This window comes from Chiloscyllium punctatum, chromosome 5 (assembly GCF_047496795.1).
Source record: "Chiloscyllium punctatum isolate Juve2018m chromosome 5, sChiPun1.3, whole genome shotgun sequence".
NCBI lineage: Eukaryota > Metazoa > Chordata > Chondrichthyes > Orectolobiformes > Hemiscylliidae > Chiloscyllium > Chiloscyllium punctatum.
In genome coordinates this window covers 132732082-132755993 of record NC_092743.1, presented here as the reverse complement: position 1 = coordinate 132755993, position 23912 = coordinate 132732082, and positions in this window count along the sequence as shown.

Genomic DNA, 23912 nt, shown 5'->3' with positions numbered 1-23912 from the left:
CAACGCATGTGGTTGACAATCTCCAAGGTGATGGAAGATGGAGTTTCTACTTCCTGGTCCATAAGTTTTTCTTCCTGACATTGACGATCAGTGCAAACTCCTTGCAGGCCTGAAGGAATAGAAAAGAAAGAAGGGGTAGAAAGATCTTTTTCCAATTGGAAAGCTGTAATGAACAGAAGGATCACAGGGACCAGTGCTGGTGCCTCTATCACCAATTATTTATGGCAATTACTAGAAAAGCGCAGCAGGTCAGGCAGCATCCAAGGAGCAGGAGAATCGACATTTCGGGCATAGGCCCTTTTTCAGGAATGAGGAAAGTGTATGATGGTATGGTTTGTCCCTTGTGCATGTAACTAGCTTTTATTTAAATTCCTCGTTATGTGTGAATGCTCCTTATTATAGGCTTCTTGTTTCAGGAAGGTAGGTATGTATTTATGTTTCTTAATCTTGCCCAAAGACATGCAACATTTCAAAAGTTTACATCGTTTGAACTTAAGTTTCCAAGATTTATAATTGTTTATTTTTGTCATTTGTTTTGCATGTTTCTAAATAAAACTTCCCAATAACATAATTGTAACTTAGATATGCTTCTCCAAATCGTTTTATGCAAAATTCTTTGTAACGTTTAACTTTTTAAGAAAATTTTAATTTTCACTTATAATAAAACATTTTCTTTTCAATGAAACACATTTAAGAGATATGTGTCTCACCTTCAGCTTGAGATCTCAATTGCAGTGAATGGTTTACAGAGAAACTTATGAGGCTGACACCAGAAATGAGTGGGTATGTGGATTACGGTAGGAACAACAAGCTGGGATTCTGGAGAGTGGAGAATGCATGATAAAAGGTAGTGAACATATTAAGACTTGTTTTGTCAGAAGCATGCAGAAGTGAAGTTGAGTCAATGGACTCAAACCTCCAAACAATCCATCTCCACAATCTTTCACAAACCATCTTCATCTTCTCATTTGCAGAGTCTGTGGCTGAGACATTGGACTGATCAACCATCTTAGAACTGGGTATTCGGGAATGCAAGCAAGTCACCCTTGATCCCAAGAGGCTGCCTAAGGAAAGACATGAATAAAACAGATACGTATAAAGGGAAATTAGACAAGTGCTTGAGGAAGCTGTAAACAAATGGAAATGGAAATAGGCTTGGAGAAGGAAGGGTGGGAAGTGCTTGAGTGGAGCATAAAATCTGGCACCAACTGACTGAATCATAGAATCCTGACCGTGTGGAAAGAGACCATTCAGCCCATTGAGTCTGCGCCAACGTTCTGATGAGCATCCCGTCCTTTCGCAGTAACCCCGCATTTACTAAGGCTAACCTACCTGGCTTGCATTGGCCAGCGGGCATTTGAGAGCCAACCACTGTGCTGGAGTCACATGTAGACCAGACCAGGGAAAGATGGTGGTTTCCTTCTCTAAAGAACATTTGTGAATCAGTCCTGGTTTGTTGAAGTCCACACCTTAAGATATCATTGAGTTATTCAAGGAGAAAAACACAAAGACAGCTTTTGCTTCTGATTCTAACAATGAAGGGCACCATCAGGTCTGCACACTCACCTGACCTGACTCCTTAGTACCCGAGTGGTCCTAGTGGATGGATTTGACAAGGAGGCTGCTAAATTTGTTAACAGCCTCTGGTGTTAGCAGCAAGGTCCTGGTGTGGATAGAGGACTGGCTAACTCACAGAACACATAGATTGTGGATAAAGGGTCTTTTTCACAATGACAGCCAGTGACTAGTGGAGTTCTGTAGAGGTTTGCGTTGGGATCGCCAGAATTCACGGTATACATTAACAATGTGGACAAAGAAACTGAAGACATTGCTGCTGCTTTTGCAGATGACACAAAGATAGGCCGTGGGACAGATAGCATTGAGGAAACAAGGAGGCTGCAGAAGGGCTTGGACAGGCAGGAGAGTGGGCAAAGAATTGGCAGATGGAATACAATGTGGGAAAGTGTGAGGTTATACCCTTTGGTAGGAAGAATAGATGTGTGGACTATTTTTCTTAACAGGGAAAGGCTTCAGAAATCTGAAGCACAAAGGGACTTAGGAGTCCTAGTCCAGGAGTCGCATTAACATGTAGGTCCGTTAAGAAGGCAAATGCAATGCTTGCATTCATTTCAAGAAGCCCAGAATACAAGTGCAGAATGAGACAGCTGAGGCTCATAAGGCTGTCGTCAGAGCACACTTGGAGTATTGTGAGCAGTTGTGGACCCTATATCTAATGAAGAACGTGCTGGGTTTGGAGGGGACCAGAGGAGGATTACAAGAATGATCCCGTAGATGAAGGCATGTCATATGAGGAGCAATTGGGGTCTCTGGGTCTGTTTTTGACAGAATGTAGAAGGATGAGATGGGGGATTCGATTGAAAGTCACAAAATACCGAGAGGCCTGCATACAGTGGGCATGCAGAAGATGTTCCCACTAGTAGGGAGACTACGACCCATGGGCACAGCCTCAGAGTCAAGGGATGACCCTATAGAACTGAGATGAGGAGAAATTTCTTCAATCAGGGTATGGTGAATCTGTGGGAGCCATTGCCACAGAGGCCAAGTCATTGAGTGTCTTTAAGACAGAGATAGATTGGCTCTTGATTCATAAGGGGATCAAGGGTTGCGGGAAGAAGGCAGGAGAAAGGGGTTGAAAAACACATCAAGCATGATCCAATGGCAGAGCGGACTCAATGGGCTGAACGACTGAATATTCCTCCAATGTCTTCTGGTCTTATTGTGTTAATTGTAACAGTCCAATTTTTCATTTAGTGAGATAGAAAAAATGTCACCACTGCCTCCTATACATACTGGGTGCTGTGGACATAAAGGAAGACATTGCAAAGCCATGGAGAAAAAGCGTAGGAGTGAACCCATTGGAAAGTTATTTTTCAGGCACGGTGGGCCAAATAACTTGCTTCCATGATGTAAGATTCTGTGACATTACAAGCAGCCAGACAGTGCTAACCTCCTGAATGTTGAGAGAGTGGAAATTTGCCATTCACATAGCTTTGTACATTCAGAAGGAAAGTCTTTTAACATCATGTGCATTCTGTCACTCGCTCACAGCACTCCAGGAAAGCCAGAGCTTTTGTAGAAACTCCTTACCTCTGCTGTGCTCCATTGCAGATATTTCAAATGAATTGAACCACTGAAATACACGAGGCTACCAGACACCTACTGAATGCAATCCCTCACAGCTCCTGGACTATTCTTGCACTAATCCCAACTCTAAATGCTTTGAGCAAGCATACCGTTGGCCAATGGCATTATTTGTCAATCTCAACCATTGCACAGCCAGCTCATTAGGCAGCTAGTCTTGACTTGACATCCCTAAACCTCTGGTCACCGACCTTCAAATGTGCAGCTGACTTTGGTGCTTTCATCTTTAGGCCTCCTGTGTGTGATCTTCTCTGCTGCTCTTTCTTTGCGATATCATGTACAGCGAGGTTTGAGGTAACCTTAGCATTGTTTAGTTGAACATTTCATTTCCAAAATTAAATCCTGAATGGCTGGCTGGTATGAGATGGGATAATATCACCTTCTGGATCAGCTGACTGCAGGTAACTAATGAACCGGTACTCCGGAGATCTGACCAGGGATTGTACACACACTTTGAACATGCACATTTACAGAACACGCACATTTGACAGATGGATGGGGTTTGATTTGCAATGGATGGATCAATAGATCTCAAGGAAAGAGGATATTGGAGAATTTTGCAATTACATAAATTATTTACTCCCAAAATTCCAGATTTGCACAATTGTTAAGTGCCCCACGTTACATAAATCCCTTGGCTCAAATATGCAGGAAATTCTAGGCCGAAACATCTACTGTGCAATATTGTGCTCAATCAGATACACACATAAAAAACATGCAAAGACACATTTTGATGATTTTATTCTGGAAATTGCTGGAGAGAAGTCTTGTGTTATTGAACAGGCCAGAGCTATCCTAGAATCTCCTCAGCCAGTAAAGAAGGGGATTGGATTAGATTAGATTCCCTACAGTGTGGAAACAGGCCCTTCGGCCCAACAAGTCCACACCGCCCCTCCGAAGAGAAACCCACCAAACCATTCCCCTACCCTATATTGACTAACACACCTAACACTGTGGGCAATTTAGCATGGCCAATTCACCTGACCTGCACATCTTTGGATTGTGGGAAGAAACCAGAGTACCCGGAGGAAACCCACGCAGACACAGGGAGAATGTACAAATTCCACACAGACAGTCACCCAGGGCTGGAATCGAACCCAGGACCCTGGTGCTGTGAGGCAGCAGTGCTAACTACTGAGCCACCGTGCCACCCATAAATGGGAGATGGGATCATCTCCATGTCATTAAATTTCAAATGTGTAACAGCAGAGCCAGCCACTTTCAGAGTGACAGTGAAAGGGTAAGATTGTAAGCTATGAGTGAGGGTCATGTTGAGGAGTTGAGGAGTATAGGGTGGCACGTAAGGGGACGGTGTGTTAGGCCAGCTGGGTTTTTCAACTCTCTAGCTTTTTCTTGGTAACCATAAAATCATAAAATGTTGCCCTCTGATGGGCCTTTGTGTAAGCTTCCAGTTTGCTTGCTGTGGTGATTGGAATGAGGGCCAGATTGACAATGAGATCTCATTGACAATGAGATCCTTGATTGGGATTGTTAGCCTGGGCCGATCTGGCCGACAGACAGAAATAAGAGATTCAGGGAGTCCCCTCATTCATTCCCACAATGTAGTCTAATGCATTCACTGCTCACAATGTGGTCTCCTCTACATTTGGGAAACGAAACATAGACTGGGTGACTGCTTTGCAGAACATTCATGTTTTGCCCGCTAAAAGGACCCTGAGCTTCCTGCTGTCTGCCACTTTAACACCCCACCCCTGTTCCCTGGCCAACATCTCTGTCTCAGGCAGGCTGCAGTGCACCAGTGAAGCTCAGTGCAAGCTGGAAGAATAGCACCTCATTTTCCACTTGGGAACCCCACAGCCTTCCGGGCTCAATATCGAGTTCAATAATTCTAGGGCCTGAACTTTCCCAAGTCCTCGCCCTCTACCCCCACAGGCTTTGTTGTCGCATTAGACACTACCCATTATTAGCCACTAACCATCTCCATTAACAGCTTTTCACCCTCCTAGCCAGAGTGTTATCTCCTCCTTTCCCCGTCCAACTGCTCTTCTCTGTCTTTGTCTTTGGGCTATATCCTCACCTAATATTTACTCCTTACTCCCTTCCCCTACCTTTCTGCTGCATAAGCCAACATTTTCACAGCTACCATGAGTTCTGAGGAAGGGTCACCAGACCCGAAATGTTAATTATGATTTCTCTCCACAGATGCTGCCAGATCTGTTGGAGCTTTTCCAGCAATTTCCATTTTTGTTCCTCATTCTCGGGGACTGGCTTTGAGCTGGCTGGTCAGAGCTCTGTACTGCGCGCATGAAAACAAAGGGTGGCTTGGTAACAGGATACCTACCTTCTTGGAGTTATTTCACTTGCCTATTGGAGTATTCAGTGTCCTGGGCAATTTTCTCAGAGTTAATTAAGACACTTAACTCCAAACTATGCTGCTGCTATGACCATTTGACCATCGCTAAAAATCACACAACACCAGGTTCTAGTCCAACAGATTTATTTGGAAGCACTAGCTTTTGGAGTGCCACTTCTTCATCAGGTGATTGCAGAGCAGGACCATAAGACACAGAATTTACAGTGAAAGGTTACAAGTCATGCAACTGAAATGATAAATTGAACAAACCTAGATTGCAGTTAAGTCTTTAATCTTTTAGAATGGGTTGCAGGTTTCGGTTCATTAATATGTAAATCTCACAACATTTTTAAATAACATTCTCAAGATAGTTTTTTTTTAAAAAAGTGACATCTCAGCCCAGACAATGCATTAAAGGTGTGAGGTTAGAATCTGTTTGTATCCCAATTTTGAGTCAGACTGGTTCGATTTTGAAAGTGAAATTGATAAAATATTACATGGATTGACTGCCTGCATTGACTGTCTGTAGATTGTGTGCTCTTTGAGCAAAACAGAATGCATCTGCAAATATAATTCTACAAATGCAATGCACCCTGTATGCATGAGAGAGAGAAAGTGAGAGAGTGTGTGTGCGTGTGTGTGTGTGTCGCATGTGAGTGTGAGTGTGAATGCGCATGAGAGAAGGTGTGTTTGCGACTGTGCATGCTTGGTAAAGTGTGTGTGTGAATGTGATGGAGTATAAGCCTGTGAGAGAGTGTGTGCTTGGGTGTGAGTGTGGGGGTGTATGTGTGTGCATGTATGAGAGAGTGTGTATAGTGTATTGGGCTCACCTGTAGTGTGACATGAACCCAAGGTCCAGGTGGAGGCCATCCCAATGGGTACCAGACTTGGTTATCAGCCTCTGCTGGGCCACGCTGCATTGTTACGTATCTGTTGCATATTTGGCTGTCAGAGTATCTGAGACAAGGTAAATTCTCTGCAGCATAGTTATAAAGTGTAACAGTGACATGTAGTGGCACAAATTAGGATCTGCAATTTCTTTCCTTAGATTCAGCACTCTGTCAAAACCTGAAAGAAGGTTCCCTTTGATCATCCTTTTCTGACACAAACGACAAATAATCTATAAAGATTATGTGGGTGCACCAGTAGCAAGAATAAAGGTGAGATTGGAAATAGCGATGACACAAGCTGTTATGAGGGGAGCTTCAATAGTTTGGACAGTACATGTGCAGTGCTATTGTAAAATGTTTCAGTTTAGTACTTTGGATAAAAAAAACTTCAAGCATAGGTAATAAGGGATTGCAAGGAATGATTGACGTTTGAAATAGTGACAAAAATATTGACATTCATTCAAAGTAACTGAGAGTTAAATTTCTTGACTGAAGGAACAATAAGAAACCCATCATTTTTATGTATTTTTTGATTTCATTACATTGTTAATTTATTTTAATGCTTCTGATAAAATGAAGCTTGGTTGAAAGAACTACAAGATTAAAGTCATTGAAATTTCTTTGTTTGATGGCAATCTATCTAAATTGAAAGTTCACCTCAGAAATCATGAAGATAAACCTATATCCTACTTCACAACACAGTTTCATGGTGACTGTGTTCCTTTTAAAGTGGGATCATTTGATTAAGACACAGGAGAAAGCAATCATAGTTACTTGTGCCCCATTCTTGAACGAGAGATTATACTTGTAGGATGAGAGGGTTGCAGATCTAAAACAGAGATGAAGAGAACTTCCCTCAAAGGGTTATGAACCTGAGGAGTTCACAACTCCAAAGTGTGGTGGAAGCTGGGACATTGCATTAATCAAAGGAGGAGATACGCACATGTTTATTCAGTAATGGGGTGAAGGGTTATGGAGAGCAGGCAAGAAAGTGGAGTAGATGCTGAGGTGAGATCAAATGGCAGAGGGCTGAATTGTCTGCTCTTGTATTCAGTTGTTTCTGTTTTCAGAATGAACGATAATATGATGTTATTACATGTGAATACCTGGAGACAGCAGTTGTCACCTTTGTTACCTGATAAGATCTTCCTTTTCCTTTCCTACCACAGCATCTTGGTATGATCCCAATATCAGCAGCTGAGGTGCAGTCAGGTTGCTATGCCCCATTGCCAGGTAGGCTGACGTCTGTAGGTCTAGAGTCTTTTGACCTTCTGGAGTTGGCAGCAAGTGTGTAGAGACACCGCCCTTGACCATGCCGAGCGGAAGCACTGAGGTCACTGGCAAAGAGGAAAAGAACATCCTGAAGAAGAGTGACCAGACCTGAAAGCTTTCTCTCCACAGACACTGCCAGAGTTTCTCCAGCAATTTATGCTTTTGCTTCAAACTTTTAAAGAGCTCATTTTGAACTTGTTATGGAAGAGGTTGAACTTTTTATAAGAGGGCCAGGTTTTAAACTGCTCTGTGAGATGGAATCCTCCCATTTTCAGAAGAATCTTGCACCATGAGCTGCTGTGTCCTCTGGAAGGTTGGGAGTGGCACTCACCCTACCAAAGTACATCAGATCCCTGAATCTCCTCTGGCATCAGAGTCCTCCCACAATCCAAAGATGTGCAGGTTAGGTGAATTGGCCGTGCTAAATTGCCCATAGAGTTCAGGGATGTGTAGGTCAGAGGTAAAATAGGATAATAGGGCAGGGGAAATGAGACTGGGTGGCTTACTCTTTGGAGGGTAGGTGTGGACTTGTTGGGACGAAGACCCTGTTTCCACACTGTCAGGATTCTATGATCAGTTGATCACTGTAGCTGCTGTCTTCATCCACGTCTTCATCTTGGTCTGAATGGGAAGCCTTATTTGATTATCCAATGGAAATAACACTTCTTTCCTATTCTCCATAAAGTTGAGCATTCCATCAAAGTACACATCTGATACCCCAATGCCTGCCCTGCTGTGGATATCAGGCCTCCAACTTTCCTGTGACATCTGATTAGATTTCAGAGCAGTCTAAGACTCTCCACAGCTCTCCACCATTAGTCAAACAGCAACTTCATTAATACTGGCGGGGAGATGGGGAAACTTTAAATCGGGCTAGCACTTCCTTTGACCCAATGGAACACAGGAAACCCAACTCAAAATCCTTAAGGGGTTCAGCTCCTTGAAGTCTGCAAAGTGAACTGATAATGTCCTCCAGTCATGATTTCCATTTCCTGCATCCCACCGATGCAAAAATGTATCTCATGATTACACATAAGATCATAGCACCAGTTCTGTAAATGTAGTCTTGTTTCATGAGATTTGGAGGTGGGGATGCAAGTATCCATGAATTGACCCTAATGATTGAATACATAAGGCATTTTTCAAATTGTTATGAAAACAGGGTCTTTTGGAGTGCTAAGATAACGTCAATGTAATATAATTGCTGCTGGAATCGCTCCTTTATATTTGTTATCTGTATAAAACTCAGCAAGTGATATTTGAGACAACTTCAGAGTATTCCTGTGGAGAGCAGTGACAGGGGAATACCACCATCTTCAAGTTCCCCTCCAACATTCTGACTTGGAAATCTATCGCTGGCTGTTCCTTCAGTGTCACTGGGTTAAAGTCCTGGAAGCCCTTCCCTAATGGTATTGTGAGTCAACCCAGAGCAGGTAGAATGAAGTGGTTCAAGACGGCAGCTCACCACCACCTTCTCAAGGGGCAGCTAGGGATGGACAATAAAGGCTGGCCCAGCCAGTGACACCCACATCTCACAAATGAATAAAACAGAACAAGCTCATGTATGAACAAACTGGTGCAGTGACCCTGATGGAGTAAAGTTATTAGTCCGGTATAGTACTCTTCCCACTCTGTTCCAAATAATCCTGCCAATCAAAGTCCCTCTTTGAAACTGATACAAAGAGCCTTGTAATTTTGGTCAGTTTATCTCCTGCAGTAATCTTAAGCACATTCAACTGATTCTCACTGCTGGCCCGAGCAATATATGCTTGAATTTCCACAATTTGAGATAATAGTCCAAACCTTTCAGATTTTTTACTCCATTCTGCCAAACAGAATTTGATCTTGGCTTGCAGCAAATGTGTAAGATATTTAAGGCAGGATTTTCCCTGCCGGGGACAGTAGGCAGAGGTGGGGACTGGATCTGGATGCCAAATCGGCCCCTAAGCGAAATAGTAATTCATTTAAACTTTTTGGGAGCTGCCCCCCCCCCCCCCTTAATTGGCCTGGGGCAGATTTGCCTCTCGTTAAGAGTATCAGGTGGCTCCCAAAATCCCGGCTTGGGCCAAGCAGCAAAATGCAAGGTTCGTCCAAGAGGGGTTGCTCCAAAATCCTGGGTACGCCTTCTACGGTTTATTTCAAATTCAAAATTAAACAAGAACTGCTTTGGAACTTGCGGGATATAGAGCGGTGAGGTTGGGGGAGAATCTCCCCTACAGGGTGAAATACAGAGGTCGGTATCCTTTCACCGAGTCACCCTTTGTTTACATTTGGAGTATCCTTAATTTTGGCACAGCCTCATTAGAATCAGCACTCAGAGCAAACAGACTCTCTGATACTCCTGTTTATGTCTGTCAGCCAGGGCTCTATGATTGGACCAGCTTAACAGGCCCAATCAGGGAACTGGTACTCTATGAGATCCACGTGGCCAACCTCATTCCAATTGCTACACAAGGCACACTGTCATTTCTCTTGCCCTCAGACAGGCAGGAACGGCCTTTCGACCTGAATGGAGCTTTACACAGATTGCTCCCCCCATTCAAAGAACAAAGAACAAAGAAAATGTACAGCCCAGGAACAGGCCCTTTGGCCCTCCAAGCCTGAGCCAATCCAAATGTACTATCTAAACCTATCGCCCAATTCCTAAACATCTGTATCCCTCTGCTCCCCACCGACTCATGCACCTGTCCAGACGCATCTTAAATGAATCTACCGTGCCTGCCTCTACCACCTCTGCTGGCAACGCGTTCCAAACGCCCACCACCCTCTGTGTGAAGTACTTGTCACATGTGTCCCCCTTAAACTTTCCACCTCACACCTTGAAAGTGTGACCTCTTGTTATTGAATCCTTCACCCTGGGAAAAAGCTTATCTCTATCTACCCTGTCTATACCCTTCATGATTTTGAAAACCTCAATCAGATTCACCCTCAATCTCCTTTTTTCTAGTGAAAATAAACCTAACCTACTCAACATCTCTTCATAGCTTGTACCTTCCATCCCAGGCAACATCCTCGTAAACCTTCTTTGCACCCTCTCCAAAGCGTCCACATCCTTTTGGTAATGTGGCGACCAGAACTGTACACAGTATTCTAAATGCGGCTGAACCAATGTCTTGTACAATTTTAACATGACTAGCCAGCTCTTATACTCAATACCCCATCCAATGGAGGCAAACGTACTATATGCCTTATTGACCACTGTATCCACCTGTGCAGCAAACTTCAGGGTACAGTGGACCTGCACTCCCAGATCTCACTACCCATCAACTTTTCCCAAGGCTCTTCCGTTCATTGTATAATTCGCTCTAGAATTTGCTTTGCCTAAATGCATCACCTCACATTTGTCTGGATTGAAAACCATCTGCCTCTTCTCCGCCCAACTTTCCAGTCTACCTATATTCTCCTGTATTCTCTGACAGTCCCTTATGCTCCATGGTGACCACTTTCAGGAAGATGCCCCTCTGACCTGGGAACCTATGATCAAATTTCAGACAACCTTCCTTTATGTGGCCTCAATGACCATATATAGATGCAAAGCCCTGCCTCCACCAAGCAGCCTCTATGAAAAGGGCTGGATGGAGTAGGAAAACGAGTGTGCTGGCCAATGCAATGTGATTAACTACTGCCCATCTCCAATACCACCAACCCCACCACTATTCCCTGAAAATGCGCCCCTGAATTGCATCAGACCCATTTTATGCCCATCCAGATGTTCATTTTCATTGAACAGAAGTGAAAATTGAGAGACCTACAGTGAGTGTTTATTGGAAAGTTTACTAGATTGTCCAGAATCAAAGTGACCCCTACCTGAGTGGATTTTGGAACAGCTTGGGTTGAAGTTTCTCTGGTGTTGGAGTTTTGTTTTAAAACCAGGCAGATAAGCAGAAAAAGATACTTACCAAGCATGAAGGTTTGTTTTTGAGTCTCTGTCTCTCTCTCTCTCTCTCTTTCTTTCCCTCTCTCTCAATACTTAAGTAGCTCACAAAGGCTTTCCATTGTACACAGTCTGTAGAGATCAACAATGATTCTTTGTCCACCCTTTGACTTTAAAAAGCCTGTGTAACTTTACTGCTTCACAGAGGCAACAAGGTTCGTTTAGTGGAAAGTCGAGCTTTTTCATGGAAAACTTCCACTGGTTAGCAACTAAAAAAAAAAGCTCTTTTTTTTTCTTGATTATCTGTAGCAAACAGCAGTGTTCCAAGTCAGAAAACATTAGCTGAAAAGATGCTGTGTCAATGTGCTTTGATAGGAATTCAATGAAATCAATGTGTTGTGGGGGATATTGACTCTTTAAGCTGGTTGTTTTTAATGGCTAGGAGCTGAAAAGCCCCTTTTCCCACTGGGCCCTGGCGTTTACTCAACCAGATCTTTGCAAACAGTTAGATCAAGCACTGTTACCACTCCGTTTCTTTGCACTCAGAACTTATCATCAAAAAGGAGCCCTTTCTTCCACACGTAAAGTAAAATTAAGATAATTTGCAACTTGAGCCAATGGTTTACCACTTTTCAGGATCATGATATATCTTCAGATAAATTTAATAATATATCAAGGAAAGGTGGGACCAGCAACTTATATGGTCGCATGCTCAGGGGATCATTTTAGATTTTAATATACTTCCAAAACTAAACAGACGTGGGTTTATGTATGTTTTCAGCTCCTGTCAGAGTTGTTAAACTCCTGGCATAAAATGTTTGAGACTAAGCTGTTTTTTTATATAACTGATCTGGACAAAGTTGAATGATAATAAATCTGCTTGAAAAACACTGAATTCAAAATTGTGCTTGCTTTTCTTATAGCAAGCAGATTAATGTTGGCTGTGGTTTCTATAGGAACGAGCGTTATCTTCCGAGAATCAGTTCATTCCTATCAACTGATCCAACAAGTGGAAAAATGCTGGAAATTGTTTTTTTTTATCAGGAATATCAAAAGGTGTAACACCTGACTGGGTTAACATGAGACAAGCGGCAGCTAATACTCACAATGGGTCCCTCGGACATTAGCCATGAAGAAGAAAAGTGAGTGCTAATTTTCCATCATCTCTTCAGAGAGCCTTCTATTAGAAAGGGACTTTTACTCCTGTCTGATTCCTGGGATGGCAGGACTGACACATGAGGATCAACTGGGCTTGTACTCCCTGGAATTTAGAAGACTGAGAGGGGCATCTCATAGAAACATGTAAGTTCCTGATGGGACTAGATGCTGGAAAAATGTTCCCGATGTTGGGGAAGTCCAGAACTAGAGGTCACAGTCTAAGAATTAGGACTAAACCAGTAACACTGAGATGAGGAAGAATTTCTTCACCCAGAGAGTTGTGAGCCTGTGGAACTCTCTCCCACAGGAAGCTGTTGGGGCCAGTTCATTAGATTTATTCAAGAGAGAGCTGGACCTGGCTGTTGTGACTAACGGTACCAAGGGGTATGGAGAGTGGGAATGGGAATTACATGATCAGCCATGATCGTATTGCATGGTGCTGCAGGCTCAATGGGCTGAATGGCCTGCTCCTGCAGCTATTTTCCGTGTTCCCACATAGATAAATTATTACTAGAGATCTCCTTCAATAAACCCATCATCAGATGATGTGGAAGTTAGAAAGGAACCACAGAAGAATGGAGGTACAGTAAAATATAAGAGGGAAAAGCCAGGGGAAAGAGGAGAATTGTTGGGAGCTGAATTCAAAAACATTGCATCGGTTTTACAGACATGAGATAAACACAATGTTGACAGGTTTAGCAGTACAAGAGTTCTGCTTATTAATACAAGGGATGCCAGTATATTTGTTAGGGCTGCTTTATTTTCATTAGACAACCATGTTGCCCAACTGACTAAAGCACACACTTTGAGACTGAAATTTGCAATGCAGTTATGATGCCAACAGTGTGGGCTCGATTCCCATCAGCGGCTGAAGTTACCATGAAGGACCCTCCTTCTTGACCTCTCCCCTCACCTATGCATAAATCATCACCAGTCACCTCCCTCTAATAAGGGAACAGGTCTGCTAAGACTATGACAACTTTACTACTCAGCAGTGCCGAGTTCCATGAAATGTATTCATTCTCACTGGATTAAGAAGGTTTCCCCTTCCTAACTCTGCATTTTGTTAAGTTCTAAAGTTCTAAAGAGGAGTCACGTTGGACTCCAAATATTCACTTTGTTTATCTCTCCACAGATCCTGCCAGAACTGTTGAGTTTTCCAACACTTTCTGTTTTGATTTCAGTTTTCCAGCATCCACAGTGTTTCACTTCCAAATAAAACCAACACTTTGTCATGCTCTGCTGCTGCTGAATTGAACACATTTCTTCAAAATGGGCATTTGCTAAGTTTTGTAATCTTGGAGATAGTGAGGACTGCAAATGCTGGAGACTCAGAGCTGATAAAGTGTGGTGCTGGAAAAAAGCACAGCAGGTCAGGCAGCTTCCGAGGAGCAGGAGAGTTGGAAGAAGAGTCCTGCTGGAAGTGTAGACTCTTGCTCCTTGGATGCTGCCTGACCTGCTGTGCTTTTTCCAGCATCACACGTTATCAACTATGTTTGTAATCTTCAATGCCATTCCACATTGGGGTGGCATGGCGGCTCAATGGTTAGCACTGCTGCCGCACAGCGCCAGGGACCTAGGTTCAATTCCTGCCTCGGGTGACTGTCTGTGTGGAGTTTGCACATTCTCCCATGTCCATGTAGGTTTCCTCCGGGTGCTCCGGTTTCCTCCCACAGTCCAAAGATGTGCCGGCCAGGTGAATTGGCCATGCTAAATACACACACATAGTGTTAGGTGTATTAGTTAGAGGGAAATGGGTCTGTGTGGTCAGTGAGGGTCAGTGTGGACTTGGGCTGAAGGACCTGTTTCCACACTGCAGGGAATCTAATCTGTCCTATAGTTGGCATGGTATTGTGTTCAGAACCCGACAATTGTCCTCTTTCACTTACCTTTCTCTTGGTTTTTCATTTCCTTTCTCTTTCATGTGGTTCTGAGGGAGTGCTGCGCTAATGGAGAGACCATCCATTGGATAAGCTATGTGCCCTGTCGTAAGAGTGTAAACAAAGTTCATGATCCCTTTCAAAGAGGTATAGTTGAGCCATTCCTCATCTGTTGGCCCATATTTAACACTTACCTAACATCACTGAGAAAAAAAATGATTATCTGGGTATCCCCATGGGACCATAGGAGAAACCTCGGTGTGTGAAATTGGGCCAAATTACAACTCATTCAAAATCCACTCACTTATGGAGTTAAAATAGAGGCATTTTACACCTCATCAAAAAGTATGCCATTGGCTTTGGGGTGCTGATGCCAAGACAGACCCAATATAAATATGAATTTTTCATTGTATTTTTGGATGATGTGGGTCTGGAAAAGCACAGCAGGTCAGGCAGCATCCAAGGAGCAGGAGAGTTGACATTTCAGGCATAAGCCCTTTATCAGGAATGTTCCTGATTCCTGATGAAGGGCCTATGCCCAAAACATCAATTTTCCTGCTCCTTGAATACTGCCTGACCTGCTGTGCTTTTCCAGCACTCTCGACTCTGATCTCCAGCATCTGCAATCCTCACTTTCTCCTAATCACCATGTACAGTCAATCTTTGAACAAAGGTCATTTTCTGCTTAGATGGTGAAACATTGCCAAGGATAATCTGATGTCAAGATGTATCCCTGCTGTTTTCAGATGTGATTCCAAGTGGAATAACATAAATTGTGTTTTTTCTTAAAGGAGAAGAAATCCTGAAAGAATCACAGTTAAAAACTGGGTTTGATTTCCCATTGTCCAGTTTTGGTACAAAAATTAACTAACATGAGTGAATAGAAGACAATTTCATAACTCCACGGGAGGAGAGAGAGAGAGAGAGAGAGAAAGAGACAGAGACAGAGAGTGGGTATGTATGCATTTGTGTGTGTGCGTGTGCGCTTGTGCGTGTGCGCTTGTGTATGTGTGTGTGTGTGTGTGTGTGTGTGCTTGTACTAATTTCAAAAGGGATCATACTTAACCAACTACATTGAATTCTGTGGAAAAGTAACAGGAAAACTAAATGAGGCAATGTAGAGCGTATAATGTAAATGGGATGATACTGTGGCCCAGTGGTTAGCACTGCTGTCTCACAGCACCAGGGATCTGGGTTCGATTCCAGCCTCGGGCAACTGTCTGTGTGTAGTCTGCACATTCTTCCCCGTGTCTGTGTGGGTTTCCTCCCACAATCCAAAGGTGTGCAGGTCAGGTGGATGGGTCATGCTAAATTGCTCATAGTGTCCAGGGCTAGATAGATTATCCAAGGGTTGCAGGGATAGGGTAGGGGAGATTGATACTCTTCAGAGGGTTTGTGTGGATTCAATGGGCTAATTGGCCTGTTGTCACACTGTAGGGATTCTATGACTTCCAAAAAAAGCCTTTGATAAGACCTGCTAGAGTCAGATCATATGGAGTCAGGGGCTTATAAACAGGAATCAGGATAGAGGTTAAAGGGAGCTACTTAGGCTGGAGAAATTCAGAAAGTGGCACCTTTTCTGATGATAAATGATTGGTTTGCAACGATTGTTGGTAAAGAAACCAAGACAGAGGCGGTTCAGCCATGTTGACATTCAAGGGAGCAAGGTGAGGAGGAACTGCCTCTACAGGGATGTGAGACCTTTTTTAGGTAAGGCAGCTGGGCTCGGGGTGTCTGTCGGCATGTGAAATTTCCACATCGTTGCCATCATGGGGACACACTTGAGGAAGGGGCAACTGAACATTCCGGGGTATAGAATCTTCTGGCAGGACAGGGGAGAGTGTAAGAGAGGTGGTGGTGCTGCATCTTAATTAAGGAGTCAATCACTGCAGGAAGGAGGGGTCATTATCATGGAAGGGTCTTCAAATGAGGCTTTTTTTGGCAGGGTTAGAGTTTAGGAATAAAAAGGGGCCAATCGCACTATTGGGAGCGTAGACTCCCAAATAGTCAGCAGGTTATGGTCGAGCCGATGTATAGAGGTGTGTGAAAATAATCCTATGAGAGGATTTCAACTTCCCTAACATTAAGTGGGATAGTCATAATGTAGAGGGCTCAAAATAGACAGACTTATTGAAATATGTTTGGGACAGCTTTGTATATCAAATGTAGAAGGTCCAACCAGGGACAGTGCAATGCTGGACCCAGTTGTGGGGAATGACCACCAGCAGGTGTTTGAGGAGGCAGTGGGAGACCGTATTAGTAATAACAATCCCAATACCATCCATTTTAAGGGAAAAATACAGTCAGTGAAAAAAAAAAGGCTTTGGATTGGGGGAAGACAAAAAAATACTGCAGATGTTGGAATCTAAGGTGGACAGGCAGGAGGCTGGAAGAACACAGCGAGTCAGGCACCATCAAGAAGTGGAGAAGTTGACGTTTCAGGTCTAAAGAAGGGTTACACCCAAAATGGTGACTTCTCCACCTCCCGATGCCACTTGGCTGGCTGTGTTCTTCCAGCCTCCTACCTGTCTACTTTGGACTGGGGGAAGACATATTTTATTAAAATCAGGCAGTTTCTGGCCAAGGTATACTGGCCACAGCTTCTTCCAGGTAGATCTACACAACAGTCGGGGGTGTTCGAAATGGAATTGGCAAGATAATAGGCCCAACATGTTCTCTGCAGGGTGAAATGTACAAGCAATAAGCCTAGAGAAACCTAGATATCTGGGAATAGTCAGGACAGGGAAAAAGAGGAAAAGTTTTTAACAGTTTCAAAGGCAGCAGATCAATGGAGGTCCCAGTAGAGTCTAGAAAGTGCAGGGAGGGGGTTTATGAAAGTAATTGGGAGGGCCAAGAGAGAGCGTGAAAGGGTGAGATCAGAGACAATCCCAAGATGTTCTATATCGGGGGAAAGAGGATAACCAGGGAGAGAGTAGGACTTGCTGAGACACATGAATAGGCAGGGAATGGAGGCTTATGGGCCATGTGCAGGCAGGTAAGGTTAGATTAGAATGGCCTCATTGTCAACACACACCACGATGGGCCGAAGGGTCTGTTCCACATTCTATGTTCGATAGGAGAGCAAGTGGGCACTTTGTAAGGGAGACAGGTGACATTGTTAAAATGTTAACCAAATATTTCACTTCTGTCTACACTCTGGAGAAGGAGAAGGTAGGTACGGAATTGGGGAAGAGAGATGGTGAGGCTCTTGAGCAGTTTGACAGAGTGAGGGAGGAGGACCTGAAGGTTTAGGCAGGCTGAAAAATGGACAAATCCCAATTTGTCCTCAGTCAGCTGTAGCACTATCACAGTGAGGTGCCCACCAGATTATTGTGACCCCCGCACTTTCTATTCCTAATATTCCCAAAACAGGTGAGATAGGAGGCACCACAGCCAGAGTTTAGAAGTGGCATGTATTAAATGAGACTGACAGTAGGCTCACTGTGAGAGATAAGAGTCGAGGGTGTGGTGCTGGAAAAGCACAGCAGGTCAGGCAGCATCCAAGGAGCATCGATGCTTCGGGCAAAAACCCAGCCTCATTCCTGATGAAGGGCTTTTGTCTGAAATGTCGATTCTCCTGCTCTTTGGATGCTGCCTGACCTGCTGTGTTTTTCCAGCTCTCGACTCTGGTCTCCAGCATCTGCAGTCCTCACTTTCGCCTCACTGCATGAGTTACACTGGAATGAAGAGTGGGATTTACTCGGTTAGCGGAACTAGGATGTCTTACTGTTCCCGGAGGAGAATTGCCAGTCCTTTCCTGCTTTCTCTCCTCATTGAGGCTGAGGGTGTTAAAGTTGGCCACCTCTCCAACTGAATGGGCTCTCTCCGGTCTGTTAGTGACTGCCTCACTTGTAATGAGAGAAAGGGAGGAATTGGTTGAGATGTGTTCTGGTGAAAAGGTTCAGCGGGAGTGAGTAGGCAATGCAGAGGCCATGCAGATTTATTGGGGTAGGAGGTTGAGGGAAGCTGAGAGCAAATGAGGGAATTTATTACAGCCGATAGGGAGAGGGCAGAGCGGGAGTCTTTCTGGGGGGTGTCTGAGATAGACTGAGGGTGAAGTAAAAGAGAGGAGTGTGACATTTCCCCTGGTGCAGCAGAGCAGGTCAGCTCCTTATGTCATTGCTGAATGTTTCTCCACACTCCTCAGAACCTGGAGGCTCCTATCACCAAATCGATTTGCTATTGTCCCCCTTCTACCACATTTTTTTGCAAATGTCATTGACAGAACAGGACAGGTTTGGAATTCTACTGCTCATCCAGGGACCCAGGGCAAGGGATACCAGTCCTTCAGCAGATATCTGCTGAGTGGTGAGTTGTTCTGGGAATGATAAGATGGAGCTGGGATCGAACAAGATGGCTATAGGGGTGGGGTAGATAGTTAACATGGTGTGTTCTGCATGATAATGATGAGAAATTCTCCCAGCCTTGAGGTGCATCTCCCTCCAAACAAACTGACAGAAGGGAAAGGTATGATTCAGTCCCACGTCTTGAACCACAGACTGTCTGTCACGTCAGCAGAATGGGTGCAGCCAAAGGAACTGACATTGACCTCTTCAGACCCATTCCTCTATACAACAAAGGCCAGCCAGACAATATATTCCCTCCCTTGACTATAAATCGCTGCTTCCTTTTTTTCAGAATGTTGGGCGATGGTTCACTTCCTGTAACTCCCAACTCTAAACGTAAAGATGGATTGCCTCAGAATGTTGGGCGATGGTTCACTTCCTGTAACTCCCAACTCTAAACGTAAAGATGGATTGCCTCTTCCTGCTTTACATTATCACCCCATATCTTTTCAGGAAAGACACCATCCAGGACAAAGCAGTTCTTGATTGGTGCTTTGGCAAAACTATGGCTGTAGGAGGTGTATTTTCTCCTGTTTTCCTTATGAAGAGAGGTTTTTAGCCATAGATGTTGAGCTGTCTCCTCCAAGTTAATAAACACTTTAACAGCTTGCGAGGCCTTGCGGTTTTTTAAAAGTTGGAACAATTGAAGCAGTCTGAATGGGTGGGGTCAGGCTCCACAGAGCCAGGGTTTTCACTTAGCTTTCAGTAGTTGTTGGGGTTTGAAAGCTGGTTGTGGAAGCAGCTACTTCACTCCCTTACAAATAAAAGCTAGACTTCTCTCTCTGCTGCCAAAACCGCATGTGAGACAATTGATATGCACTGATATGAGATGTTACTATATTGGAACTGTTCCTGCTTGGTAGTTAAATAGAGTCATAGTGTCATAGAAATGTACAGCACAGAAACAGACCCTTCAGTTCAACTCATCCACGCCGACTAGATATCCCTTTCTAATCTAGTCCCATTTGCCAGCACCCGGCCATATCCCTCTAAACCCTTCCTATTCATGTCCCCATCCAGATGTCTTTTAAATGTTGTATTTGTACCAGCTTCCACCACTTCTCTGACAGCTCATTCTATACATACACCACTCTCTGTGTAAAAAAGTTGCCCCTTAGGTCCCTTTTAAATCTTTCCCCTCTCACTGTTAACCTATGCCCTCTAGTTCTGGACTCTCCTAAACTGAAAAGACCTTGTCTACTTACCCCATCCATGTCCCTCATGATTTTATAAAATTCTATAAGGTCACCTCTCAGCTCCAGGGAAAACAACACCAACCTACTCAGCCTCTCCCTATAGCACAAACCCTCCAACCCTGGGAACATCCTTGCAAATCTTTTCTGCACCTTTTCAAGTTTCACAACATCCTTTCTAGAGCAGGGAGGCCAGGATTGATATCTGCTGCAGAAGCACAACTGTAATGTAACAGGATGAATTATAGGACAGCAAGTACATATCACTTTAGTGATATGATGGAAGTGTGGAAGCCACATCTGAGGAAATTGCATATTAAGAATGCCCACCCATTTATTGATCCTCTCAAAATCTGTGTCAAAATAAACAAAACCCTGAATTCAGAGACAAACATTGAGATTCAGTGGAGAAAAATTGTTCATTTCTGAAGAAGAGTTGTACTGCCCGACTTGTTGAGCTGTATCCAGCGTTCTCTCATGTTTGTTTCAGATTTCCAGCATCCGCAGAATTTTGCATTTTATTCGAGTGAGGAATTCAGAGTTCCTAGCCTGAAATCTGTGACCAGGTTCATCCAACACCATTTTCCACTGGGATTTCTTTGGCAAGGCCACACTTTAGAAATATGGGTCCTGGCCTTGATTTGCAGGATACATGAGAGCTGCCACCTCCCCCAGACAAGTCCAGCAGGATGGAAAGAGTGTACAGGATGGATGGATTAATCTGGGCCCACTGTCACTGGGGACATCAATGGTTCTCACACACCAGACTGCCAGGAAGCAGGGGCTTGGCACTCCATTCATCAGAATGCAGCATTAGGAGCAGGGTAGGAAAGCCCTTTATGTGTACCCATGATCACATACCTGACATTGACAGAGAAACGAGGAGAAATCTCTGGGCCCTGATACCTTTGGTAACTCTCCGCCAACCCACAATAACCCCTGCAGATTTTCAAACATGCAGTGCCTATTAAATTTTTGAGGAGACCTTAAAAGACCTTCCACGTGCATTCCTTTCACAAGCTTGGTGCATTTCCATCAATTTTCATTCGCTAGGCACTCTTTTCACTCAAACTATTTTTTTCAATTACAGAACTGATGAATATGAAATCTGCTGGGGTTTCTTCCTCTCTCACTGGTAGAATGCTCCATCTGGTGGTCTGATTAAGAATTGACACAAGCTTCACACTTGACCGGATGGTTAATTGCTGGCTGCTTGATCTGGGGCTAACATGCTAACTACATAGTACTTTGGGCAGCAGATCCTTTCCTCCCGTTATGCTCTGTTCTGGCTTTACCTATTTTACATGGGATTGCCTCAACGATAGTTGAACACCTTTCATATTAGCCATTGATTAGGGATTTGGACAATGGTTTTACAGCCGAATGCCCTTCCTGCCTCAAAATCTTACAAATGCTAGAACTCTGGTGGTTAAACACAATGACCAGTGATATTGATTCAGTGTTGTGTTCACAGTTACACACGTGTAAACCTGCCAGTGAACTAAACGAGTGCAAGAGAAGTTCCCTTTCTCAAATTACTGTTCATTGGAATGCAACTACACTGTAATAACGTTTGCAAGAGGGAAGCAAATCTCAGTTCCACCCAAATAACTTCCCAGGATATATTTCCGGGAATGTCCTCCCTCAGTACAGATGTAGTGCTATCCCTTATCCAAAATGCCACTCCCCTCCTCTCTTGCCTCCCTTTCTGTCCTTCCTGTAGCATTTGTATCCTGGAACATTAAGCTGCCAGTCCTGCCCATCCCTGAGCCATGTTTCTGTAATTGCTATGATATCCCAGTCCCATGTTCCTAACCATGCCCTGAGTTCATCTGCCTTCCCTGTTAGGCCTCTTGCATTGAAATAAATGCAGCTTAATTTATTAGTCCTACCTTGTTCTCTGCTTTCTCCCTGTCTGCCCTGACTGTTTGACTTGTCCATGTTCTCAACTGTACCAGTCTCAGATTGATCTCTTTCCTCACTATCTCCCTGGGTCCCATGCTCCACACCCCCACCCAACCACCTTATTAGATTAAATCCTCCGAAGCAACTCTAGCAAATCTCCCTGCCAGTATATTAGTCCCCTTCCAATTTAGGTGCAATCCGTCCTTCATGTACATGTCACTTCTACCCCAAAACAGCTTCCACTGATCCAAAAAAGTGAATTCTTCTCCCGTACACCAGCTCCTCAACCATGCATTCATCTGCTCTATCCTCCTATTCCTGCCCTCACTTGCTCATAGCACCAAGAGTAACCCAGATATTACTACTCTCAAGGACCTCCTTTTTAAATTCCTGCCTAACTCTCCGCAATTTCCCTTCAGAATCTCAACCTTTTCCCTTCCTATGTCGTTGGTTCCATTATGTACAATGACCTCCTGCTGGCCCCTCTTCCCTTTGAGGGCATTCTGCACCCTCTCTAACACATCCTTGATCCTGGTACCAGGGTAGCAACACACCATTTTGATTTTTCGCTGCTGGCCACAGAAACGTCTGTCTGTACATTGGACTAGAGATCCCCCTAACACAATCAATTGCCTGGAACCCGACGTACCTCTCATTGCATTAGAGCCAGTCTCAATACCAGAAACTTGGCTGTTTGTGCTACGTTCCCCTGAGAATCCATCACCCCCTACAATTTCCAAAACAGCATACTTGTTTGAAATGGGGATAGCCACAGAAGACTCCTGCACTAGCTGCTTACCTCTCTTACCTTCCCTGGAGTTAACCCATCTATGTGACTGTATCTGAGACTTTCTCCCCTTCCTATAACTGCCATCTATCACATCCCCCTGCTCTTGTAAATTCCTCATTGCCTCTAACTGCCTCTCCAACTGATCCATTTGATCTGATAGGAATCACAACCAAAGGCATTTATTGCAGATATAATTCTCAGTAACCTGTAAACTACGTTAAGGATTCTACGATACCCAACTTCACTACAAGAGTAAATATCTTATTATTGGAAAGTCAAGGCCGTGATCAGTTATTTCTGATTTACATTTCCAAAAGCTCCATTTTCGAAAGGCCAATCTGCAAATCTTGAGATGAGGTTTTGGAATCTCTCTGGATCTTAACCATATCTATGAGGAGAACACTATAACGTAGTGTAGTGCTACTGATGGAGACCAGTGTGAGCAATCAAATACAAATCAATGAATTGTTGGAAACTTTAACTTTCATATGATCAGCGTCACTGTAAAAAGCCCTCGAAAAATAGTTGAACCGGGTGTAACTGTGTTTTAATGGCATATTAAGTTCATAATTACAACTGAGTCACTTCATTGACCCTAAAAGAGAAATTTTATATTTGGAGGATGTCAAATCTCCCCATTCAAATAAAGCATTCATATATTTCACTTTTTTGTTGAAGGAACATTATAGATGATGTTTCTGCGTCTACCTTAATTCGTATTTGTTTAGTTTGCTTGTAGTAAAACCTTAACTCTAAGTGAAAAATCTAATGCAATTTACTCCCTGGTTAAATGACTTTAAGAGTCAATGGGATTAACTGGTTGGTGACATCAGTGCTGATCGATGCCTGGAGATTGCCATGACTTGCCACATCCAAACTGATGTTGAGATAGTGGAAATCTGTACCACTGAGATTGCTAGATCATTATTCGAGGTGGGTGGCAAATGCGGTCATTTCATTGCAAACTTTGTCATTGATTACTTATTATGGAGAAGACAAAACTTGTTTAAACTACATCGATCATTCTAACGCCATGTGAAATTCATAAGACCGATTCTATACGAGGGAATAAAACTGAGTTATATTAAATCTAATTTATTTAACATCATGATGTTGGATTCTTTGTTA